This window comes from Staurois parvus, unplaced genomic scaffold, assembly GCF_062004578.1.
Source record: "Staurois parvus isolate SC_StPar_1 unplaced genomic scaffold, SC_StPar_1.0 ptg000001l, whole genome shotgun sequence".
Lineage (NCBI taxonomy): Eukaryota > Metazoa > Chordata > Amphibia > Anura > Ranidae > Staurois > Staurois parvus.
The window spans coordinates 7,371,011-7,397,045 of record NW_028317797.1 but is presented as its reverse complement, the minus strand read 5'-3'; the positions used below and the strand labels follow the sequence as shown (position 1 = coordinate 7,397,045).

The 26,035-nt window shown below is 42.2% G+C and overlaps 1 protein-coding gene across 1 annotated transcript in view; it reads left to right on the top strand.

Moving 5' to 3' along the window:
* Positions 1-26,035, top strand: part of LOC149474766 (uncharacterized) — a 1,567,000-nt gene that overhangs the window by 1,424,895 nt on the left and 116,070 nt on the right. The window lies entirely within an intron of this gene.

Here is a 26,035-nt window from a genome sequence, read left to right as displayed (position 1 = left end):
ACAGTGCTTATGAAAGACATCTGTCAGCCCACCACTTCCATCCGGCTTGATGCACTCTTATACAAAACTCTGGGCAGTTCAGAAGCCTGAGCGACCAGGGCAGAGTGTGTTGTCAGCAGTGTGGCAGGTCCATCCAGTCTGGACACATCGGAGGGGGGATGACAGTGGATCACTCATAGGTCCGTGCTCCTTACTGTCACTCCTGCAACACTACACAGTCCTATGAGGCTGCCCACTCAGGCTTCTGAACTGCCTAGAGTAGGGTCACATCAAGCTGGATGGAGGTGTTGGACTGAGAAATGTCTGTCATAAGCACTGTTTGAACACTCTTTATTATGAGGGTCAACACCTGTTGGTGAGAGGCTTTGGGGTTGATTTACTAAAGGCAAATAGTCTGTGCACTGCAAGTGCACTTTAAGTGCAGTTGCTGTAGATCTGAGGGGAATCTCTGAAATGAGGAAAAGCTCTGCTGATTTCTATTATCCAATCGCGTGCAAGCAAAAATGCTGTTTTTTTATTTTCCTTGCATGTGATTGGGTACTCTTTGCAAAGTGAAGCTTTATCTCAGTTACTAAGCCCTGAAGCAACTGCACTTGCAGTGCACAGTATATTTTCCTTTAGTAAATGAACCTCATTGTGTGCTCGCTACTGCTGGTAAGTGCTGACTGATATCACCTATGTCGTCTTGTGGGTACTTCTGAGGGGTTTTGGAAACTCCTTTGGACTTTCTTTTTAGACTATTTTAAAACTCTATGGTTTATAATTCTATTGTAATTATGCCTTTACAGCATCACACCCTGTTTTATATATTTTGTAATTTGGAGTCAACAAATAGTGGTAGCTGCTGATAGGATTTGGATACCTGAGCACGAGTATTATTATAGTCATTCGATTGTATGAATATGGCAGCCACAGTATTATATTATATATGCAGCTATCTAGATTGGTATGTCCTCAGTACTAGCTTTGAAGTACTGGATTGCCTGTGATGTCATTTTTGTCCATTGGGCTCTGCTTGTGGTGTTTTGTATACCTTTGTGTATTGTGTTAGCCTCAGGTTGTGGTGTGATCCAGTTTCTGAAGACTCATTCTGAGTAGGCCGTGTGCGCCAAACATGGGGGGGGTTGCTATATTTATTAAAGGTGCCACCATTACACCTGTTTTGTATTGGTTTCCATGGAGAGGGTTAATATCCTGTGTCACTAGGGAGTGTTGCGCACATGCACTCTATGCTCTGTTTCTGCTTTTCAGCATGAGGTAGAATCTTTCCACCATTGCTTTTTAATCAACCTCTTCTAACAGGAGACGTCCCCCATGACTGATGGACAGCTAATAATGTACCTATCCACAAGAAGGGCAGCGAGGTAGAAGCTGGCAATTACAGGCCAGTGAGTTTAACATCTGTTTCTGACCAGGGTGGTGCTGTGAACATTGATTTCAGCAAGGCATTTAATACAGTTCCACATAATGATCTAATACAAAAGTTGTACAAGTTAGGACTTGGCCCTTGAATGGTCCAGTAGATATGCCAGAGTACTAGGTGTCATTGTAGACTCCTATCTGTCTTTCCAGCCCCAGGTCCAATCACTGACAAATTCATATAGACACCACCTCCGCAACATCTCCAAAATACGTCCGTTCCTAACCCCAGAACTACTAAGCAACTCATTCACTCCCTTATTATATCACGACTTAACTACTGTAACTCCCTCTTCACCGGCTTACCTCATCACAGGCTATCCCAGCTTCAGTCTATCCTGAATTCTGCGGCCAGACTCATTCACCTTACTAACCGCTCCGTATCCGCCTCCCCCCTCTGCCAATCCCTCCACTGGCTTCCGATTGCCCAACGCATAAAATTCAAATTACTAACATTGACGTATAAAGCTGTTCATAATACTGCCCCAAACTACATCACCAACCTGATATCCATATACCACCCAAAACGTAATCTCCGCTCCTCACAAGACCTCCTACTCTCTAGTTCCCTGGTCTCCTCCTCCCATGCCCGTCTCCAGGACTTCTCCAGGGCTTCGCCCATCCTCTGGAACTCACTACCCCAATCCATCAGACTGTCACCTACCCTCCTCACCTTTAGGCACACCCTGAAAACCCATCTCTTCAGGGAAGCCTACCCCGCCCTCACCTAATTGCCGATCTCCTCCACTCTTCCTACCACTCCATCCCCCACAGCTATTTCCTTGTGTACCACTATCCCCTCCCTCCTCGATTGTAAGCTCCAAGGAGCAGGGCCCTCGAACCCCTCGTGTATTGCACTGTATTGTTACTGTACTGTCTTGTGTATTGTCTCCCATTATAATGTATAGCGCTGAGCAAACTGTTGGTGCTATATAAATACTGTATATTAATAATAATAATAATATGCAGCTGGCTAAAGGATAGATACCAGAGTGTGGTTGTAAATGGGGTTCACTCGGAAAAGAGACCAGTCAAGTGGTGTACCCCAGGGCTCTGTACTAGGTCCTGTTCTATTTAATCTATATGTAAGTGATATAACTAAAGGTTTGTTGGGTAAGGTATGTCTTTTTGCTGATGACACAAGGTGTGCAAGAGGATTGATAGCCCTGGAGGTGTTTGTAAGGCTAGGTTCACACCTATGCAGTTTGCATTTGATCCGTTTCGGCAGTGCATTTTGCATTTTTGCAAATGCGTTTTTGATGCTTTTTTTTATGTGTTTTGCTTTTTTTTCCTTGTTGCTAGGCAACGCATCAAAAACGCACTACATGCTTTTCTGCAGCATTTCCATTGAAGTCTTGAGAACCAAAAACACAATGTTTTCCCATAGGAAATCATGTTAAATGGACTGTAGTGTGTTTCTGCAAAAGGCAAAAGGCACTGGAAAACGCATAGGTGTGAACCTAGACTACCATGGAACATGATTTGGCATTGCTGGAAGATTGGTCAAAACAGTGGAAATTGCAGTTCAATGTTTCTAAATGTAAAACAATGCACCTAGGGAGAAAGATTCCCTTAAAAGAGTATAACACTGGGGGTATATTGTTGGCCAGCACTTCAGAAGAAAAAGATTTGGGGGTACTTATTTCAGATGATTGCAAAATGAGCAAACAGTGTGGCCAGGAAGCGGGGAAAGCAAATAGAATTCTAGGATGCATCACTACAGGGGTCGTTTAGAATACTGTTTCCAGTTCTGGAGACTTCAGGAGCTTAACATATAGGCCCTGATTCACTATTGGGCGTGGGCGCATATTTATGGGCTTAAGCCCAATTTTCATGGGCGTCCGTCATTTTTTACCCTGCAACCTAATTCACTATTGAGCAGAGCCCATAAGCAGATGCCCAATCTAATTCACAAAGAGACACACGCCCGAAATCAGACTCACAAAACAGACTTGCTAAGAAGCAAGTCTAAAACCATGAAAAATCACTGTAGAGACATGTTCACTTAGAAATTTGCTTTGCCAAATATCAGGACTTCACTTTAAACAATATCTGCTATTTCCAAAAAAATTAAAAATGTGTTAAAAATCGTTTTTTTCAAGGAAATCGACACAGTAAAAATCTAGAAGCCCGTGCAGTGTCTTTGGCAGATACAACTGAGCATGTGCAGAACACATTTTAGACTTCTGCCATGGGCGTTTGCTTTTTAGCCACTGACTAATAGTGAATCTGATTGTGGATTCCTCTGAGAGCCGGCACTCGCTCGCGACTATTGTGTTTAATAAACAGCACTCGGCATATCTTCATGTAATCTAATTAGATTTCCTTAGTTCTAGTGATTCTATTTTTGTTTCTTATCCTTTATAATTATTTCTGTAATGATTTTACTTATTTCAAAGGTCTAGATAATATATATTTTGACAGCTGAATGTAAAAATAAAGGTCCACAATAAAAAAAAAAAAAAAAAAAACAGCGTGGGTCCCCCCTCTCATCCATACCAAGCCCTTCAGGTCTGGTATGGATATTAAGTGGGAACTCCACGCTGAAATTTAAAAAAAAAAACAGCGTGGGTCCCCCTCAATATCCATACCAGACCCTTATCCGAGCATGCAGCCCGGCAGGTCAGGAAAGGGGGGGGACGAGCGAGCGCCCCCCCCCTCCTGAACCATACCAGGCCACATGCCCTCAACATGGGGGGGTGCTTTGAGGCAGGGGGGCTCCCCCCCCCAAAGCACCTTGTCCCCATGTTGATGAGGACAAGGGCCTCTTCCCCACAACCCTGGCCGGTGGTTGTGGGGGTCTGCGGGCGGGGGGCTTATCAGAATCTGGAAGCCCCCTTTAACAAGGGGGCCCCCAGATCCCGGCCCCCCCCCCTACGTGAACGAGTCTGCGGTAGATGCTCCCGCAGACTCCTTCACAAAAAAAAAAAGTGTGGTGTAAAAAAAACACAGTACAGGGTCTTTGACAAGTCCTTTATTAAAACAATGTCCCCCGAAGTAGATCCAACGTCAATCACGGCGGCGGCGGCAGGGACCCGAAAAAAGAAAAAAAAAAAAAGGTTCCGCTCCCGTCGGAGGCTTCCAGCCATGTGAAGAAGAGGCTAGCTGACAGTTCTTATATAGGTATGGGGCGGGGCCAGCCGGGCACATCATCCCCGCCCCTTACCTATTTGAGAAATGTCACCCTGTCTCTCCGCTGAGGCTAACTAGCTGAATGCAGGAGACAGTCTGACATTTCTTATATAGCTATGGGGCGGGGCCAGCCAGGAACAGCAAGCATGTGACATGGGGCGGGTCACTCGGATGATGTCCCCGGCTGGCCCCGCCCCATAGCTATATAAGAAATGTCAGACTGTCTCCTGCATTCAGCTAGTTAGCCTCAGCGGAGAGACAGGGTGACATTTCTCAAATAGGTAAGGGGCGGGGATGATGTGCCCGGCTGGCCCCGCCCCATACCTATATAAGAACTGTCAGCTAGCCTCTTCTTCACAAGGCTGGGAGCCTCCGACGGGAGCGGAACCTTTTTTTTTTTCTTTTTTCGGGTCCCTGCCGCCGCCGTCGTGATTGACGTTGGATCTACTTCGGGGGACATTGTTTTAATAAAGGACTTGTCAAAGACCCTGTACTGTGTTTTTTTTACACCACACTTAGTTTTTTTGTGAAGGAGTCTGCGGGACCATGTACCGCAGACTCGTTCACGTAGGGGGGGGGGCCGGGATCTGGGGGCCCCCTTGTTAAAGGGGGCTTCCAGATTCTGATAAGCCCCCCGCCCGCAGACCCCCACAACCACCGGCCAGGGTTGTGGGGAAGAGGCCCTTGTCCTCATCAACATGGGGACAAGGTGCTTTGGGGGGGGAGCCCCCCCTGCCCCAAAGCACCCCCCCATGTTGAGGGCATGTGGCCTGGTATGGTTCAGGAGGGGGGGGGCGCTCGCTCGTCCCCCCCCTTTCCTGACCTGCCGGGCTGCATGCTCGGATAAGGGTCTGGTATGGATATTGAGGGGGACCCACGCTGTTTTTTTTTTAAATTTCAGCGTGGAGTTCCCCCTTAATACCCATACCAGACCTGAAGGGCTTGGTAAGGATGAGAGGGGGGACCCACGCTGTTTTTTTTATTATTTATTTAATTCACGGAAATAATTTAAAATTCAGCTGTCAGTGGGAAACCCCGATGACAGCTGAAACATTCCTTCTGTCCCTGCAGAGAGCTCCGCTATTATATTTGACATTAAAAAGTATAGAGACTGCAACATTGTATCCATTTGTATCCATTCCGGATATAGATGTTTTTATTCGGATACAAATAGATACAATGTTGCAACCTTTATACTTTTTAATGTCAAATATAATAGCGCAGCTCTCTGCAGGGACAGAAGTAATTACTTCGCTATTATATTTGCAGGCCGTAGATGGGGCGAAAATCGAATAATTTTTTTGCCATTGGTGGTAACGTCGGCCCATTGAACAACCGATTTTTTTTTCTTAAAACGGTCAGTTTTCGCCCCATCTAAGGCCTGCATTTTTCTTTTCCTTATTCTTTTTTTTTATTCTTTTTCTTGCAGGTCATGGCTCATGTGCAGATTATTTATCTGTTAAAAGATCAGCCAATTTGCCGATCATTGCAGCTAAAATCGGCCGATCTGCAAAATCGGCCAATTTTTATCCAAATTTACCAATTAAAAAAAGTTGCAAAATCCCCAAAAATGGCTGACCAATTAACCCACTAACGGGCTGAAAATCAGCCGATTTTTTTTGCGGACGATTTTAGACCCATGTAAAGCAGGCCATAGATGGGTCTAAAATCGGCCGATTTTTCTGCCGAAAAGAAAATCGAACGATTTTCGGGCCGTTAGTGGGTTAATTGGTCAGCTGTTTTTCGGGATTTTGGCACATTTTTTTTATCAGTAAATTTGGAACAAAAAATTTTCAACTTTACTGGTAAACAAAATATGCTAAAATCCCAAAAAATGGCTGACCAATTATCCCAATAACGGAAGAGGCCCTTGTCCCCATTAACATGGGGACAAGGTGCTTTGGGGGGGAGCCCCCCTTCCCCAATGCACCCCCCCATGTTGAGGGCAGGTGGCCTGGTATAGTTCAGGAGGGGGGGCGCTCGCTCGCCCCCCCCTTTCCTGACCTGCCGGGCTGCATGCTCGGATAAGGGTCTGGTATGGATTTTGGGGGGATCCCCAAGCTGTTTTTTTTTATTTCAGCGTGGAGTTCCCCCTTAATATCCATACCAGATCCGAAGGGCTTGGTATGGATGGGAGGGGGGACCCCACGCTTTTTTTTTTTTTTTTTTTACATTCAGCTGTCAGTGGGGAACCCCGCTGACAGTTGAAACATTAACACATGGCTGTCGCTCCTACAATCCCGCATGAGTTATGTTATCAACTCATGCAGCATTTTAGTAGCAAAAACCAATGCAGCGCTCATGTTTCAGCTGTCGGCGGAGTTCCCCACTGACAGTTGATGTAAAAGTATTGCAGGGAATTATAAACAATTTGTAAAAAACCCGGTGTGGGGTCCCCCCTCCCATCCATACTAAGCCCTTCGGGTCTCGTATGGATGTTAAGGGGTAACTCCTTGCTGAAATTAAATAAAAAACAGCATGGGGTACCCCCCAAAATCCATAACAGATACTTATCTGAGCATGCAGCCCAGCAGGTCAGGAAAGGGGGGGGGGGACAAGCGAGCGCCTCCCCCCCTCCTGAACCATACCAGGCCACATGCCCATACCAAATTATTCAAACATTTGTAAACAGACCAATTAACTGAAATGGTTTGGCATTTGTACCCCAAATATGACGTTCCCTGAGGCATTGGTAAACCGAGGTACGCCTGTATTAGTATTGCAATCCTTTGTATTGGGATACATAGAACCATCATACATGTGAATTGGCAACATAGCACAACATTTGTGTCACATTGGAGATATCTGGTAGTTACACTGAACTTGCCCAGGGACCTAAGATTGATTCACAGCACAGAAATACAGGCTGGATTAGCAATGTAGCTCCGTGGATTAGTGGTTAGCACTACTGCCTCACAACTCTAGAGTTGTCGGTTTGAATCCCAACCACGGCAAGGAAGTAGTATGATCTCCGTGTGTGGCTGTCTTCAAATAGATGTTCTGGCAACATCTTTGCTTTCTGTCTAAGTGATCCCTAAAATGTGAATTAGAATGAGGCCTTGTCTGTTGAAACACCTTCAAAGCTGCACCTTATGTGAATGTCATACAATGGGGTAAGATAAGAGCCTGGAGCACTAATAGATTTGATAATGATGGTTTACACTCAACCCACTTTTGTGAAGGATTTGGCAAGCAAAGAGCTGACAGAGAGAGAGAAGAGCGAGCCAGTGAGATGAAGAAGAGGGAGCGAGAAAAACATACTGAAGAGTGATAAAGAGAGACATACAGAAGAGTGAGCGAGAGAGAAGAGCGAGCCAGTGAGACAAAGAAGAGTGAGCGAGAGAGAAAAGACTTGGTTGGTGAATCCACACATCAAACTTGTCACAAATACTGGTATGGATTTTTCCACCAAATGCAAAGCAGACCGCACGCCTTCAAAGATTTATTTCCTTTGTTAATTCTCCTGCTTCGTTCACACTATATGCAAATGAAAATTACTGTTTAAGTTGCCAATTTTACTGTGTTTTCTAGAGAATTACTAACTAGTTGTGTTTTCAATTGTGTGTAGCATTGCGATTTCTATTTGAGTCTAGATGTTAAATTGCTAATAAATGGCCAAAATCTTCAAATACCTTTGAACTCTCACTGCAACAAATGGCGTATGTTAATACACTCACATTCACATTCATTATATCCAATATCAGGTACCATGTCAATTCACAAATCGCACCTGAAATTGCACACCCTGGATGCGACTTGTCATGCGATTGGCATGGCCAGCAACTTGCCCTTTGCATGGCAAATTGCACACAATGTTACTGGGGGCTAACACCACTGTCACATCTAATCTGATGCGGCAATTGCCCAACTTACAGTGAAGTTGCACGAGTTCACAATCCAATTGGATGTGAACAGAGCCTACAGTGGCCAATAGGGTGCGACTTGGTCTACGATTTGCAAGTCGCCTGTAATGCCAATTGCATGGCAATCGCAAACAATGTTACTGGGGGCTACCCGGTCACATTAAAGCAGATTTCTAAGTGGTGTTATTGACACCACAGTCACATCATGTGACTTGCATAGAAGTTGCATGATTTCAAAGTTAGGGTACATGGTGATTTCAAGTGCAATTTGCAAGACAATCGACACCGATCTCTCAGCAAATTGCATGAAAAGTAGTGTATTCATTACTCTATTATTACTTGCGGCTCCAACCAAGTTTGAACCACAACAATATGAACGCTCCAATAGCGTGCACATTGAGTGGGACTTGGCATGTGATTTGCACAACATGCAAGTTGTAAATCGTCTGCAAAGTCGCACCCTATTGTCTGCTATTAGAGTGACCACATGGGTGCGTTTCAAACACTGATTTCTATAGTAGTACATGTACTACTTTAGGGGCAATTTGCATAGAGATCTGTGTCAGATGTCTTGAAAATTGCATTAAAATGGTCAACTTTACTGTAAGTCGCAGGATTTGTAAATCAGCTTTGCCCAGAGTGTAATGTTTGGTGATGTTTGATTTCTGGAGTGTTTTGCCAATTGATGGGAAATTCACCATACTAGTCAAATCGATTTGTCATTTTCAGTATTGCATACAAGATGTGGTCATGTGACTGTCTTAACTCATGCGAGAATCTGGAGGGAATTGTGACCATAGTAGCAATAACGGTTCCAATTGGGGTTCCCTTTCACATCCCTGCTCAATGTTCTGTTGTATGCTGCACACGTACATTTCACTGTATATTTCTTTCTGATTTGTGGGGCCTGTATACCAAGGGTTAATGCAGGTAGGAAGCGGATTCATCAGGTGAAAACACTTTCACTGACCAAATTAAGGTCAGTGGTGGGTGTGGCTTCATTGGGTGTGGGGCCTTGTTTGGCACGCTCCAAATACAACCTAGCTTATATAAAGACGTGCAGTAGGGAGTGATTTGGCCTGTTACTAGGCCGGGTGGTTTGTGACTAAGTCCTTGCTTGTAGTGGTTTGGGGGAAGAAGAGATTTTGTGCTGAATTGCCCCAGACACCACCCAGGCTGTGTTTGGAAGTGGGCTGGAAATGTTTGCATAATTTTGGCCTTGTAAAGTGTTTGTGTGTTATTGCACAATGATTGTGTTTTTTCTCTTTGCATTGAAAGCCTCACACATGTCAATCGTTTTGTTTAAAATCTGCCCTTGTTTTAATTTTGCTTGCTTATTTAGACTCCAATGCATTTTTCTTACAAACCTGCTGACAAATGTATGTGTAGGGGATTTGTAGAGGTGGGAGGGGATTTGTAGAGGTGGGAGGGTTTTTTTTTCACATGCTTTGTTTTCTTGATATTTTGATCTGAAGACTTTTTTTTTGTGAATGGATCTTCATACTAAGTGATTGATTGTGTAAGTAAATCCTATGTGCATGAAAATGTTACTTGATTCATCTTCCCCTTTGTTTCCTGCTATAACCTGAGCACACACAGTTCACTAGAAGTATCTTTAGATTGTAAGCTCTTATGAGCAGGAGTGTTTTATTTTTGCCACATCAATCCTATTTTTGTGACTCACCAAGATATTGACTGTACCTACTTGTTCCTGCTGACCAAATAAATGACGATATATTTGATCAATAAATATTTGACCGATGTTTTTGTGTTTATTTTATGTTCAATATATGAACAACCTTAATAGTTACTTTGTATACTTATATAATCTGCTCAAATGTAGCTTGTAAGAGCGTGAATATGCAAGTGGGTGCAAACTGGCTTTTTCAAAACCAAAAAAAAAACCCACTTGCACCACAATATTGTTATGTACTAATGAATGTCACATTCACTGTGCAGCCAGCTACAGGTTTTCTACAATTCGATTTACAGTAATAAAATAGTCCACACTTTGTTGATTTTTGGCCTTTGGCAACAAATATTAGCCAAGGTTAAAAAAAAACAAATCAATAAGAAACACACATTTGCGAAAGCTATCATAGCCGCACATAAAAATGCGCGATTGCAAACAAATAAGCACCAAACAGGTGTCCGCATGGAGCATGAACGGCTATCCTGGAAGTCCGTCATCACGTGCGCGCGCACCCGGAAGTGGTTGTGGGGAGTGTAAGTGGATGAGAAGTGGTTGGAGGTTTTGTGTTGGTTGAAAATTTTGATAACCTTATTGGCATTTGGACATGGCGAGAGCACAGTTCTCAACTGAGGAGATGATCCTTATATGTACAGTAAGTGTGGCCATTGCAAACATGTTTATAACATGTGAGGGACAGGTAATTGCAATTTTGTGGGTGGAGCCTAGCAGAATCTCACTTGGTGCACATGCTACTTATCTGTACATTAGCTCCTGGGTATTGATGGGTCAATGATATTAACCACTTGCCTACTGGGTACTCCTACCCCCTTCCTGTCCTGGCCAATTTTCATCTTTCTGCACTGTTACCCTTTGAATGACAATTGTGCGGTCATGCCACATTGTACCCATCTTAAATTTATATCAGTTTTTTCAGACAAATAGAGCTTTCTTTGGGTGGTATTGACTTGCTGCTGTGTGTTTTACTTTTTGCTCGATAAACCACAAAATAGCTCATAATGAATAAAAGTCTGTTTATATTATAACATTTGGTAAACTGGTAATTTAGCAACACTGATGTGCGTTGATGAGGCAGCACTGGTGGGTGGCACTGCTGGCCACAGGTGGGCGTAACTGTTGGGTGGCACTGGTGGGCACTGATCATCGGGGCCGACCCCTGCTTTGATAACTGCTGGTTCTCGGCAGTACTTTCCACACATTCTGACAGCGTGATGAAAGTGCAGCCAAGACCCGGCAAATGCATTTCCCGGTGATCAGCGTGTCATTGGACATGGCTGATCACATGGTAAAAAGCCGCTGTGATTGGCCTTTACCACATCACGTGATCAGCTGTGTCCTTAGGACACAGCAATCACGGAGAGCGCGTTCTGCCAGGATGTCATATGACACCCTCCCAGAGCTGCCTGGATGCAGTGTAGCGTTATTCGGCTATCTGCGGTCGCCCAATAGGTAACCAGCTAGGCCTTCATGGCTAATCTTTGAATATCTGGACATGTATACTGCGTATAATGCATTACATTCTACAATGTGTTGGTGTACATGGTATTACAGTGTGCAATGCGTTGCTGGATTCTGCATGACAGTGGACAGCGTATCACAGTGTGCAATGCGTAGCTCCATCCTGCATGACAGTGTACAGTGCATTACAGTCTACAATGTGTGGGTGTACACGGTATTACAGTGTATTACAGTGTGCAATGTGTTGTACACTGCAGTGTGCACTAAAGCATTTTACACTCATGCACTGTACACACTAAAGCATTTTACACTCATGCACTGTACACACTAAAGCATTTTACACTCATGCACTGTACACACTAACGTATTTGACATTTTTAGTGTGCAATGCGTTAGTGTGCAATGCCTTGGACAGTACAATACATGTGCATACCCTGAAAAAGGGTCCTGCACATTTTTGGCCCGGATGCGGTGCAATTTGAGGTGTGCAAAATGTTTGTCTCTAATTGCAACGCGCACAAATTGCATGTGATTTGCCCAGGAGTGCGGTGTTACACCACAATGCATGTATGTGAAGCCAGAATAAAAGGATGTGGATTTTGTCTATTTTTACTTGCGCATGTTAACATTATGTAAGTGCATTATTCTTCTGTTTAACATGCTATAGAAATGCAACATGCATTTGGATGGAGTGTTTTTGTATGTGCATTTTGGAAGTATTCTAAACACACATTGACCCTAGGGCCACACCATATCTTATGCAGGCCATAGATGGGTCGAAAATTGGCCGATTTTTCGTCCGGAAATAAAATCGGCCGATTTTCGGATCGTTAGTGGGCTATTTGTTCGGCCGTTTTTCGGTATTTTGGCAGATTTTTTTTTTCGGTAAAGTTGGAAAAAAAACGGCCGAATTTGCCGATCGGCCGATTTTCGCGGCAATGATGGGCAAATTGGCCGATTTTTTACTGATAAAAAATCTGCACATGAGCAGTGACCTGCAAGAGGAAGACAAAAAGAAGAAAAAGAAGAAGAGGATGAAGAAGAGGATGATGATGAAGAAGAAGAAGAGGATGATGATGATGAAGAAGAAGAAGAGGATGAAGAAGAAGAAGAGGATGATGATGAAGAAGAAGAAGAGGATGATGATGAAGAAGAAGAAGAAGAGGATGATGATGATGAAGAAGAAGAAGAGGATGATGATGATGAAGAAGAAGAGGATGATGATGATGATGAAGAAGAAGAAGATGAAGAAGAAGAGGATGATGATGAAGAGGATGATGATGATGATGAAGAAGATGATGAAGAAGAAGAGGATGATGATGATGAAGAAGAAGAGGATGATGATGATGATGAAGAAGAAGAGGATGATGATGATGAAGAAGAAGAGGATGATGATGATGAGGATGATGATGAAGAAGAGGATGATGATGAAGAAGAAGAAGAAGAAGAAGAAGATGATGATGAAGAGGAGGATGATGATGAAGAAGAATAAGAAGAAGAGGATGATGATGATCAAGATGATGAAGAAGAAGAGGATGAAGAAGAAGAGGATGAAGATGATGAAGAAGAAGAGGATGAAGAAGAAGAGGATGATGATGAAAAAGAAGAAGAGGATGATGATGAAGAAGAAGAAGAAGAAGAGGATGAAAAATGAGAGGAATTCCAGTATGGCAAAAAGTGTCCCTGCAGAGAGCTCCGCTATTTCTTTGACAGTTCCTTGACATTTACAGCGGTTGCAACATTGTATCTATTTGTTTCCGAATAAAAACATCTGTATCCTAAATGGATACAAATAGATACATTGTTGCAACCGCTGTAAATGTCAAGGAACTGTCAAAGAAATAGCGGAGCTCTCTGCAGAGACACTTTTTGCCGGCTGTAGACGGGATGAAAATCGGCCGATTTTTTTTTTACCATTGCTGGCAACGTCGGCCGCTTGAACAACCAATTTTTCATTTTTTAAAAGAAAAATCGGCTGTTTTTCTCCCCGTCTATGGCCTGCATAAGCATTAGTGTGCCTGGGGGAGGGGGGGACCTTTGGCCTTTCCAAACACAGTAGATGCTCCAAGAATGTTTCCTTGAACTCTTGAAATGGTTAAAAAGGAAAGACACTCTAGATAGCCTGCACTGAGAATTGACTGTCATGATGACGTGTCAATGATTATTTGCTCTCATTTTTCAGGAGTGGTACTGCTTGCGGTTGAAGCTGGTAGAAATCCACCATCACGTCCTCCACTCACCTTCACTCATGGCCAGTGGATATTTTGTGGCCGCAGGCAAGAACTGGCATCGAGGACCTGCATAATGACCCTGGCATGCCAGAGGTGGTTTGGAAGCAGCACAGCAATTTGACCATCCCTTTCCTCTATGTTGGTTTTAGGGGTGCAGAATTGCTTCTCGTTCGTGAACGGACTGTCGCCGGATATCAGAGTCCCCATATTTTCAAGATATGTTTTAGCCATGTTGGCTTATTTTTATGTTATTTTCCAAGTGTGTCGCACCTAACCGCACAGTAGTGTGGTGCCATGCGTATTTGTGGCTGTGAATGGGGCTGTTTTTAATAGACGTGTGTAGGTGCAACAACGTTTTCATCATGGTACCTGCGCACATCTACATAGGGCATTGCATTTCTTTGCTGTGCTGGAAAATGTGTGTTCTTGCATGCGTTTCTGCACCACCAATGGTGTGAACAAGTCCTAAGGGCCGGTTCACACTATAGAAACAGTCTAGATGTGTTCCTGATGGGTTTTTTTCATGCCCTTTTGGCATGCATGTTTAGTGTGTTCCAGTACATTTTGAATGCGTTTTGGACATGTTTACATTGCATTTTTATATCCCTTCCACTTATTTTTTTCTATTTTCTTTGTATTCAATGTAGTTAGGGACATGTGCGTTTTAGTACATTCAAGGACGTTTCAATGTGTTCCAGTACAGTTCTGTGCAGAAACAATGCAGCGTGGTCAACTTTGTTTACAGCACCTGCAATGCACTGAAAATGCAAGTGCTGATGTGAACTATGACATTGACAACCATATAACCTTCTTTCTGTGCGTTTGTGATGCTGAAAAAGCAACTGAAACACATGTAGTGTGAACTGGCCCTAAAGTTTATTAGAGGTCAGGGAACAGGACTGACCAGGAATTGTGAATTCAATCAGACTAGTGGTGAGATACAATCAGCAATTGTATAATAATGTGAGATCTGAGCTGTAGCTGATAGAAAATGAGACACATTCACTTGATCAGTAAATAGATAGTTAAAGAGTGGGGCGGTGATCCATAGATTTGCATATGGGACAGGTGATGGCGGGGTGGGGGAGGGGGTCAAGTTGTATAAGGAGACAGATTTAAAAGAGAAAAATGTTACAATGAAATATACACGGCATGAAACTTGCACATTTCCTAATTGGCAGAAGAGTACATTCATCCACTTTCTAGTCATTAGGCAAAATCATAATTGTTTGATCAATATTCCTGGCACTGACACAACCCAGAAAATTGATCTCCATTTTTTAGGATGTAGCCATGACCGGGATTAGAACCCATGAGCCAAGTGCTGTAAGTTCTGAGCTCTAACCACTAAACCACTGTGGGAGACACAGTTTGAGTTATAATGTAGAATAGTTCCATTGTTTGAAAATGATAGAGCGAGCGCTGGTCACATGATATAGACTAGTAAAATGGTATTACACAAGATAAATATAACCAGATAACAGTAGTGCATGAACTCGTGAAAGGTCATCCACCCCTGTGACAGTGTACTACACTATTGAGCACCTTTCTGGCTCCTGTGGCTGAGCTAATTCCTCCCCAGGACCATTTGGGCACCCACCCTGATGGATGGATGGATGGAGCTGGATGACTAACCCATAGCTGCCAGCATACCGCTGCACCCCCAGATGTGTGATGTGTATAACCCATGCACATTAATACTTTTGTTCTGGTGAGTGTAGACCAGTCCCAAGGGTGGTTTACCTTTCACGAGTTCATGCACTACTGTCCGTCACGGAGAGACCACACGTGCCATTCATAGGCACTCTCTGAGTTGGTACTCTCACACGAAGGACATTCCATTATTCAGGAATGATTCTATGAACTTATTTTAGCACCATTTACAATATTACATCATTGTTGCAATTCTTTGCACTTTTTGGTTTTTACATGCGTTCATTATTGATCACATGCATTTATAGCGCTGCACTTGTCTTTACCATAGAATAGTTACGTGATTAAAGAGAATGAAGATATATAATTATATAGGGAAATTAGAAGTATATAAATTATTTGAGATATAAGTGTGTAAATGTTTAACATTTGAGTACAGAATGTTTGACATTCATTAGTAAATGCATTAGTTTCCTGATCATTTTGGAGACACAGCAAGAAAATAAATAGAAGAAAATAGAAAATTCTAATACAGGTGTACAGGTGTATTTATAACATTCTAAGAATTCTTTTGCCATCATGAAAACGCCAATGTAAATAAAGCCCGCGCTTGTGCGCCATCTAGCAAACATATCCGGTATTGCACCTAAAAATGTGCCAGTGATAGCAAAGTAGTCAATAGACGCTCGTCAATGAGCTTGCTAGACGCTGGTCAGACGACTGATTGATTGACCGGAGTCTGCCTGAATGGTCAGTCTCTGCTATTACACTCACATCTTAGTGAATCAGGGCCATAGAGTCTGGAGGAAAGAAGGGAAAGGGGAGACATGATTGAAACCTTTAAATAAATCAAGGGGGCGAATAAGGTTCAGGGGGGGGGAGTATTTTCAACACAAAACCAAAATCAAGAACATGGGGATATGACCTTAAACTAACTGGAGGAAATCTCAAAACTAATCTCAGAAAGTACTATTTTACTGAAACAGTAGTTGATGCTTGGAATAAACGTCCAGCAGAAGTAGTGAGAGAGTCAACAGTAAATAGTTTCAAACATGCTTGGGACAAGCATAGATCTATACTCAGACAAAAATGTAACAACACAAAACAACCCCCCCCCCCTCAAAAAAAAGTAAACAAAACAAATAAAGGGGGCAGACTAGATGGACCACTCTGCCTTTTTCTGACTTTTTCTGACTTATCACTTTTCGATGTTTCTATCCTCCTATTCGCAAGAGACCTAACAACCGGTTTGTGAGCACCCATGGCTTTTACCTGGTATTCAAAATTAAGTTGTCTCTGTTAAGCAGTGTACCATGTTGGATCTCCTGCAGTATCCCTACTCTTGAACCTGACATCGGCAGTCCACTGCATGAGTCCATACATTATTCAGAGTCCTCTCCCTGCTTGCTTTGTTCATATGGCTACATAATTAAGTTTCAGTCAGAGAAATGGAGTCTGAAAGCAAACAGCTTCTGCTGTGGGCTCTAGAAAATTCATAATGCTTTACAAAACCAGTAAATACCTATATTATAAAACATCAGTATATAAACTTGTTTGTAAATGTAAAAAAAAAAAAAACAATTCACCACAAACCATTATATCACCTGTATTATTAAAATGATAAAGTTATTTACTTATTTTATTTTTTTCAGGTACTTATATAGCGCCATCAGTTTACGCCGCGCTTTTACATTCACATCAGTCCCTAACCCTCAAGGAGCGTACAATCTAAAGTCCGTAACTCACATTCATACATACACATACTAGGGCCAATCTAGACAGGGGCCAATTAACCTACCAGCATGCCTTTGGAGTGTGGGAGGAAACTGGAGTACCCGGAGGAAACCCACGCAGGCACAGGGAGAACATGCAAACTCCAGGCAGGTGGTGCCGTGGTTGGGATTTAAACCGGCGACCCTAGTGCTGCCAGGCAGAAGTGCTAACCACTTAGAAACTGTGCTGCCCATAAAGTTTGTGTTATACTTTCTCTGTAAGGTTCCTGCTCCTGTGAGAAAACTAATATCCCCATAAGTTATGCACGGTGGGGGGGGGGGGGCTAGTCTTAGGTAGTTTAAGTTATAGTTATGCTGTAATTATAGACCTGCATACACAATGTTATTAATGTAAACCCATGTCTACCAGTCTATGCAGCATTGCTATAGGCATGGCATCAAAGAGATGCAAGGCATGTGCAGTCAATTATAGCTCCTGCTTGCTGCATTCACAACTTTGTGTTTTTCTGTGCAGTTAATGTTAGCCATGTTTTAAATGCAAATGTTTGCCATTTATTCCTATGGAAGCTGTGGTTCCTGGAAACTGCACCAAAGATGCAGCAAGAAAGAATGTTTTAACATGCCGCATTAAAATGCTGAATTTTGAATATAGATTCACCCATGTATTTTGAAAATAGTGGACAGGCTGTGAGTCTATTGGACACCTGATTACATTAGAGCAGTGCTTATTCTGGCTGGCAAAGGTAAGATTACATGACAGATATATCATAGAAACAGCCAAGGTCAGTGGGGAGAATTAGGCTGCTGATTGCTACTGTTTGAAAAAGCGCAAAGTGTTTTTCTAAGTTGTAATGGAGCAGGAAAAATAGTTTGGCACAAATGGTGAACACATATGATTCTTTAACGTGGTATTAAACCCAACAGCAAACATTTATTATATTGCAACTTATCAATTCTTAGATGTGATGTCTACATTAGTTTTCTTTTTTGACTTTCTTTACTTTATTCTGTTGATCAATCCAGTTAATCTGTTGTTTTTCAATAGAACAAGCTTTCCTTCAAATGTATTGGTTGGAGCATTGAGGCAAACTATTTACCACTCACACGGGTGCTTACAATGATCAGCTTTTATTTATTCATGGAAAACCTTTATCCCAAAAGAAAAAAAGACTGTTGCTGTAACTGCTTGTGTAACCGCAGTGTCAGCTGGAATTTATTGATATTCATGATTTATTTTTACTCTGTATTCCAAAAGCTGTTTTTTTTAACATGTGACCAGAAGCAGAGGACTAGAAGATCCTCCAGCCACTGTTTCCTTGCAGACAGGCTGGGAAAAAGCTGTATCATATGACAGCTGTATATCAATTAGGAAAAAGATACTTAGATTTTTTAAATATAATATTTACAGTGCCTTCACTCAGAAAGAGAAGGGATAATGGAAATTAAACAGTGTGGGGGGGGGGATGTACTAAAACTGATGCACTCAAAATCTGGTGCAGCTGTGCATTGTAGCCAATCAGCTTCTAACTTCAGCTTGTTCAATTAGGCTTTGGCAATAAAACCTGGATGCTGATTGGTTTCTATGCTGAGCTGCACCAAATGTTGCACTCTCCAGTTTTAGTAAATGACACCATATGTATTTAGTATCACTTTAACCGCTTTCCCTTTGCCCTATTGCCCAAATACTGCTACAGGGCGGCAGGGCTGTGCAAAATCATGTGTATATACGTGATTTCATATTTCTGGGTAGGGGTGTGCACCCTACCGGTGCCGCCATTGGCGGCTACAGCTACCAATCAACGGGTCCCAGCCAGAGATTCACCGCGGGCACCTAGCGATTGCTGACTATAACTGATGGGGGAGAGGTCTGTATGTAAACAATACAGATCTCTCCCTTTCAGCTCCAGTATGCTGCTTTGTATTGATAGCAGAGGAAAACAAAACAGCATGCCTCCTTAGTAAAACACAGCACACAGTAAAACACACACAGCACACAGTTAACCCTTTGATCGCCCAGATGTTAACCCCTTCCTGCCCAGTGCCATTAGTACAGTGATAGTGCTTTTTATTAGTGTCACTGGGGATGTCAGTGGCAGTTAGTTCCCCCCCAGTGTCAGAATGCCTGCCGCAGCCCCACTATAAGTCGCTGATCGGCGTCACTACTAGTATTAAAAAACAAAAACAAATCCAGTATACATACACCTCCAGTTGTAGATGCTATAACATTCACATAAACCAAATAATTTACATGTATTGGAATTTGTTTTTAGCAAGGACATGTAGCAGAATACATTTTGGCCTAAATTTATGACGAAATATGATTTTTAACATTTTTTACTGGATATGTTTTATAGCAAAAGTCAAATACATTGTTTTTTCGAAATTGTTGGTCTTTTTTTGTTTCTAGCATAAAAAATAAAAAACGCAGAGGCAATCAAATACCACCAAAAGAAAGCTCCATTTGTTGGGAAAAGGACATAAATTTAATTTGGGTGCAGCGTTGCATGACCGCGCAATTGTCAAAGTAATGCAACGCCGTATCGCAAAAAAATGGCCTGGTCAGGAAGGGGGGTAAATCCTCTGGAGGGCAAGTCAACTCAGATTACCTTAAAGTGAACCTTTCCATTCCTAAAGTATTTGAACATTGTGGAATGTTTATAATCATATCAGTGGTTTCAAGCACAACGTTTCTTTAATACATGCAGCCTATACAATATGACCAACATTGTTGCTGATATGCAGTTTTATACATGCTTCTTATTAAAAGACAACAGGTATGCCCTTCTCTTCATCTATTACCATTTCCCTGGGCAGAGAGCAGTGACATGAGACTGTCACATTAAGGACAGGGATGTCTTTGACATGTGGGTTGTGATTAACAACCTTGCTTTACCAACTATGCTGTGCAAGAGACGAGATAACATTGCCTAATAGGTGAATAGCTGGGCTTCTAGAGACAGACTTCAGCAGATTGATTAAAGGTCTATTCACACTAGCCGCTGTGTTACAATGTAGCAGCTGGTGTGCGTTGCACTGCAGGCAGTGCTGATAAACAAATCCTTATCCAACACAACAAACTCTTTACTCCTGCGCTAGGAAAAAGAACTCAGTAGACCCAATAGGAATGTTCTGGAATTTTCTGGAATATGCACTGCTTGCTGCCCTCAACAGACCGGGGTGGTCCGAATACACTGGATACAAATGGAGAAACAGCTCTGGGGCTCTGAGGAAGAGGTTGTGTCCTCGAAACGCGTTAGCCAGTTGTTCATCCAGGGTTCCATCGTATGGACTCAGATGTTGTTTGGATCATACATCTTGTTCAGTTTGACATGCCTGTGTTATTATGTCCATTGTGAGTATGATACCTATGTTTGTTTCTTTAACAAATTATTTTAAACGATAATGCACTAGGTTGGTGTACCCTTTTTCTGTTTCTCCATTTGTAAACAAATCCTTATGCACTGCATTGTTCGCTTTTTTTAAAAAATAACTTTATTGAAATGTCACACAGCAACTTTTTCATAAAGTTCTGTTGGCCTGCATGTGGTGGCTGTGCTAAACTGCGAAAAAAACATTTTTTCAGGATTCACCACCTGCATACCACTGCAACACAGTGATGTGAACTAGCCACACCAGAAACAAGGCATTTTCCCTTGTATTGTGGTGGGACTGTATTAGAATAGCCGCCTAACGCAGTCCCACAGCACCTGATGTGACTTTATCCTTCAGCAAGTGGGTTTACACCCCAGCCGCACTGGGTGCGACTTGGCATGCGATTTGCATTCCATGCGACTTGCAAATTGTATGTCAAGTCGCACCCTATTGTCTGCAATTACAGCGGTCATATCGGTGCGGTTCCAACTTGGTCGGAGTCGCACCGATTTCTAAAGTAGTACATGCACTACTTTTGGTGCATTTTGCATAGACATCTGTGTCAGATGTCTTGCAAATCACACCTGAAATCGGCATGTCCCCCGACTTTGAAATTGTACGACTTCATTGTAAGACGCACGATTTCAAAGTCGGGCTTGATGTGACCGAGGTGTAAAGGAAATAAAATCGCTCAATTCTACAATCAACGCTGGGAATGTCTCCCACGAGGCTATTGTGTTTGTAAGAGGCATAGAAAATAGGCAGCCCCATAAAATTAAAATCCAAAGCCTAATACCTAATATAACAGTAATCTATCTTTGTTAATAGAAGATATTAGTGATTGCATTTTTATTGTACCATCACAAGAGGGCAGAACTACTTCCTGTGATAATAGGAAGACACAGAAGTGGGAACTAAAAATCTAACAATTTGTTTCCGGCAGGACAGTGATTATAGTGAACATCTCCAGTCACATGTAATTAAGTTTTCTGTGTTTATTACAGGTAAGCAGGAGGCTGTTTAACATGATAAATAGGACAAAATGACTTAACGTGCCCTGTTATTATTATTATTATACAGGAATTATATAGCGCCAACGGTTTGCTCAGCGCTTTTCAATATAATGGGAGACAATACAGCAACAATACAGTTCAATACAAGAGGGATTTGAGGGCCCTGCTCCTTGGAGCTTACAATCTAGGAGGGAGGGGTGAGTGGTACAATAGGTAATAACTGTGGGGGATGGACTGGTTGGAAGAGTAGAGGATTCCAGTATAAGCAGAGGGCTGGATAGGCTTCCCTGAAGAGATAGGTTTTCTGTGATCGCCTAAAAGTAAGTAGAGTAGGTGATAGTCTGATAGATTGGGGTAGGGAGTTCCAGAGGATGAGTGAAACCCTGGAGAAGTAATGTATAGAGGACAGTGATTACAGTGAACATATCCAGTCACATGTAATTAAGAGTTTTCGGTGTTTATTACAGTTGTTTCTAATAAAACATTCTGGTTTCACCCAACCTATCCTTCGCACAGTGGAATTATTTACCGTATGTGCAACATGTTCAGCCCACGGGCGGCTCAGTCAACAGAACACAATGATTATTGTACCCAAGTTGATTGATGTATCAATGGGTACAATCAGCCTGCCCATACATGGAACAAGTCTTGGCTGGTCCAAGCCAAACTGACGCATTTCGATCCATGTATGACCGGCTTTACTGTGTGTGCACTGATTATGCCATGGTTAGTTATTTACAAGCTCACTAGCTTGTGGAAATAAACTGAATCGCTGAATTGTTATAAATGTAGCCTTTTTTTTCAGGGATTGAGTTTTCATTACTTACTTGAATTTCTTCTTTGTCAGAGTAGAAGTGGTTATTTTATAGACCACTGATGAAATATATTTACTCAGCAGAAAGAATAATGGCAAGTTGCAGGGACCATGCAGAGACGCTGCTGTTAGCTCACCCTGTCACCAGATCTGACAAATGAAACTCTCAAATCTCTAATATTAATCCAACTAAATAATGTATCAATATTGATTGATAAACTCCCTGTAATGCAAACAAAGCTGAGGCTAAGCATTATTTCCTCAGACCACAAACGTGTAACAGCTGACAAATTGCTGAGTACAGCATCAGAAGACATTGCAAAGTTTTCTTCTTTAATTGTTTTACAACTTGCTCCATCTAGTTTGATGTTTGTTAAGCACAGGTTTGTGGTCTAGAGGTGGTTCAAAGACTGATTGCTTCTATGTCATGTTTATTTGGCTAGACATCAGATCAGTTAATCAATAATACAATTTCATTTTTAAATCCCCCAGTATATTGTAAAGTAGAGTTCTTTCTTATAAGATGTTTTTATAAAAATATTTTCATCTTAAAAAAATCACACAAAAAAGATTCTAACTACTTGGTGAAGTGTCCCTCACATAAAGAAGGTTCTCACTAACTGTTCTGTCTCTCTTGTGGTATATTGGTAATTGGTGATGCCAGGTTATTCATGTTTGAATGTAGCACTTTTCCTAAAATTGGAATCTACCAAAACCTTTTTAGGTACCATTTTTTAAATTTAAAATGTATTGAAATGTTACAATCTCTTCCAAGCCTATATTTCTGCCTGTGACCCTAATGGAAAGATGTTCCCCTCACTTCCTATTATGATGACCAGTAATCCTTGGAACAGGATTTAAGAGGAAATTAAACCAGTCAGCAAATAAACATTATTTTTTAATAGAGTAGGAAGGGGTTAGAACTTCTGCTCCTTGTTGTCTGTAACCCCATGGAGATATCTCCCTTAATTTTCTGTCCCAACAACTGTTGCCACCAGGGATATGAGTTAAAGTAGTTCTAAAGGCTCAAAGTTTTTTTTTTACCTTAATGCATTCTATGCATTGAGGTTGAAAAATGTCTGGGTGCAGACCATCCCCCCCCCAGCCCCCTTTATATGTACCTGAGCCCCATCTCAGTCCAGCAATGTTCATGAGAGCAGCAGCTCTCCTGGGTCTCTAACTCTTCATTGGCTCACACAGCAGTGGAAGACATTAGCTCCTGCTGCTGTCAATCACAGCCAGTGAGCCAGTAAGGTGGGGGGGGGGGTAGAGCCATACTTTGTGTGTGAATGGACACAGAGAGCGCTGCTCGGGAGCGAGATTCTTGAGTGCACCCAAAGCAAGAGGCTTGCTATTGGGGGCACTCAGCAGGAAAGAGGAACCGTTGGTGGGGGACCCAAAAAGAAGAGGATCGAGGCTGCTCTGTGGAAAACCATCGCACAGAGCAGGTAGGTATAACATGTTTGTTTGTTTGTTTTTTTAATTATTTCCTTTGAAATCACTTTAAAATCTCTGAAAATGAACTCAGAAAGCAATAACCTTGAGTTTTAGCTATCTTTACTCACACTGAAGAGCTGCAGCCATGGTCCTGGTTCCATTTTTTTTCAGTGCCGGCGAACACTGTCCTGTAAAATTGACCACTTTCACAGCACTACAGATCCCTCCCCCTGCAGCTGTTCCTGGGCTCCCCCATTTCACCAGAAAGCCTGGGACCACGGTAAGTGGTCAGGTTGGCTTTCCACAGAGGAGACTGAGGAACATCTATTCCCCAATCTCCTTTGTGATGAATGAAGCTGGAAGCAACGAGGATTTTGCCACTTCTGGTTTCAGAGCTGTTTTTCCCTGGCTGTTATACCCAGGGAAGCAGCTCATCAAACAAATCTGTGCTTAATTAGTTGGCTTGGAGAGCAGAGGAGGCATACGGGGTCTAGTAGATCCTTGACATAAACAACACCTGTCACTGCCTAAAGCTATCACAAAGGGTCTTGTTCACCTTTTGGGATAGCAATAAAGTTAAAGTGATATTAAAGGCAATTTAAAGTAAAAAAAGCAAACAAAAATGTCATACTTACCTGCTCTGTTCAATGGTCTTGTACAAAGCAGGCCCGATCTTCCTCTTCTTGACCCCCCTGCTGGTGCTGCTGGCTCCTCCCTTCTGCCAGCTGCGCCAGAGCAAGCAGCTTGCTATGACGGCAACCAAGCAGGTTCTCTCCCAAGCAGCTGCTCTACGTGTCACTTCACACACAGAGCCTCAGCTCGACAATTTACTTTGCACAACATCATATTTTATATTTTACCAAAAATGTGGTATTATATTGTATTTGTTTGCACTAAAATCCATTTAAGTGTATTTTTTCCTAAAATTTGTGTTTGATAAATTGCTGTGAAAATATTATGTGACATAAGAAACTGCAACAGCAACCGTTTTATTCTCCAGGCCCTCATATTTGGGGTATATAATATTTGGGGGTTTTAAGTAAATTTTCTAGCAAAAATTGATGACTTTAACATGTATGTGAAAACTGAACTCATCTGCCCCGGTAGGCACGCAGTTAAAATAAAGTGACTTTTTAAGTTCACCTGTGCCCAGACTATGGACATTAAACTAAATATTCTTAACAAATCGTAAAAGAGTAACACATTTTAAAAGAGTAATCCCTGACATCTCAAGCTGCTATTAAAGCTAAAAAAAACGAGGTGTATCTTGCGCATGGCTCGGTGTATAAGCAATCTCATACTGCCCTAGCCTGTGAGTTTGAACTTAGCAATATACCTCTGCATGTACCACTTTCTTTTTTTAGAACTCAACTTAGTCCAACAGAGAGACAAAAATGGTACATGTCACTTATTGTATATAGGGGAATCAGGACCTCCTTCCTCCTGCTGGTGACCCCTCTAGTGATGCATCCTAGAATTCTGTTTGCTTCCCCCACTGCCTAGCCACACTGTTTGCTCATTTTTCAATCATCTGAAATAAGTACCCCCAAGTTCTTTTCCTATAAAGTGCTGGCCAACACTGTACCCCCAATGTTGTACTCTCTCAAGGGATCCTTTTTTCCTAGGTGCATTTTTTTTTTACCAATCTTCCAGCAATGCCAAATAATGTTCCATGTTACAGACACCTCCAACCCTATTGCATACCTATGTGTCATCAGCAAAAAAGACATACCTTACCCAACAAACCCTTAGTTATATCACTTACATTAAAGAGAACAGGACCTAGTACAAAGCCTTGTGGTACACCATTAGTGACTGGTCTCTATTCCGAGTGAACCCCATTTTCAACCACACTCTGGTATCTATCCTTTAGCCAGCTGTATATCCACTGACCCACCCGAAGGCTAACTCCTAGCTTGTACAACTTTTGTATTAGATCATTATGTAGAACTGTATCAAATGCCTTGCTGAAATCAAGATATGCTATGTCCACAGCACCACCCTGGTCCAAGACATTGGTAATATAGTCAAAAAATCCAATCGGATTAGTCATGCTGCTTTGGATCCAGCAAGTTGTGTGTTTTTAAGTGATCAATGATTCTTCTTTTCAGAAGTGATTCCATTACCTTGACTACAACTGATGTTAAACTCACTGGCCTGTAATTGCTAGCTTCTACTTTGCTGCCCTTCTTGTGGATA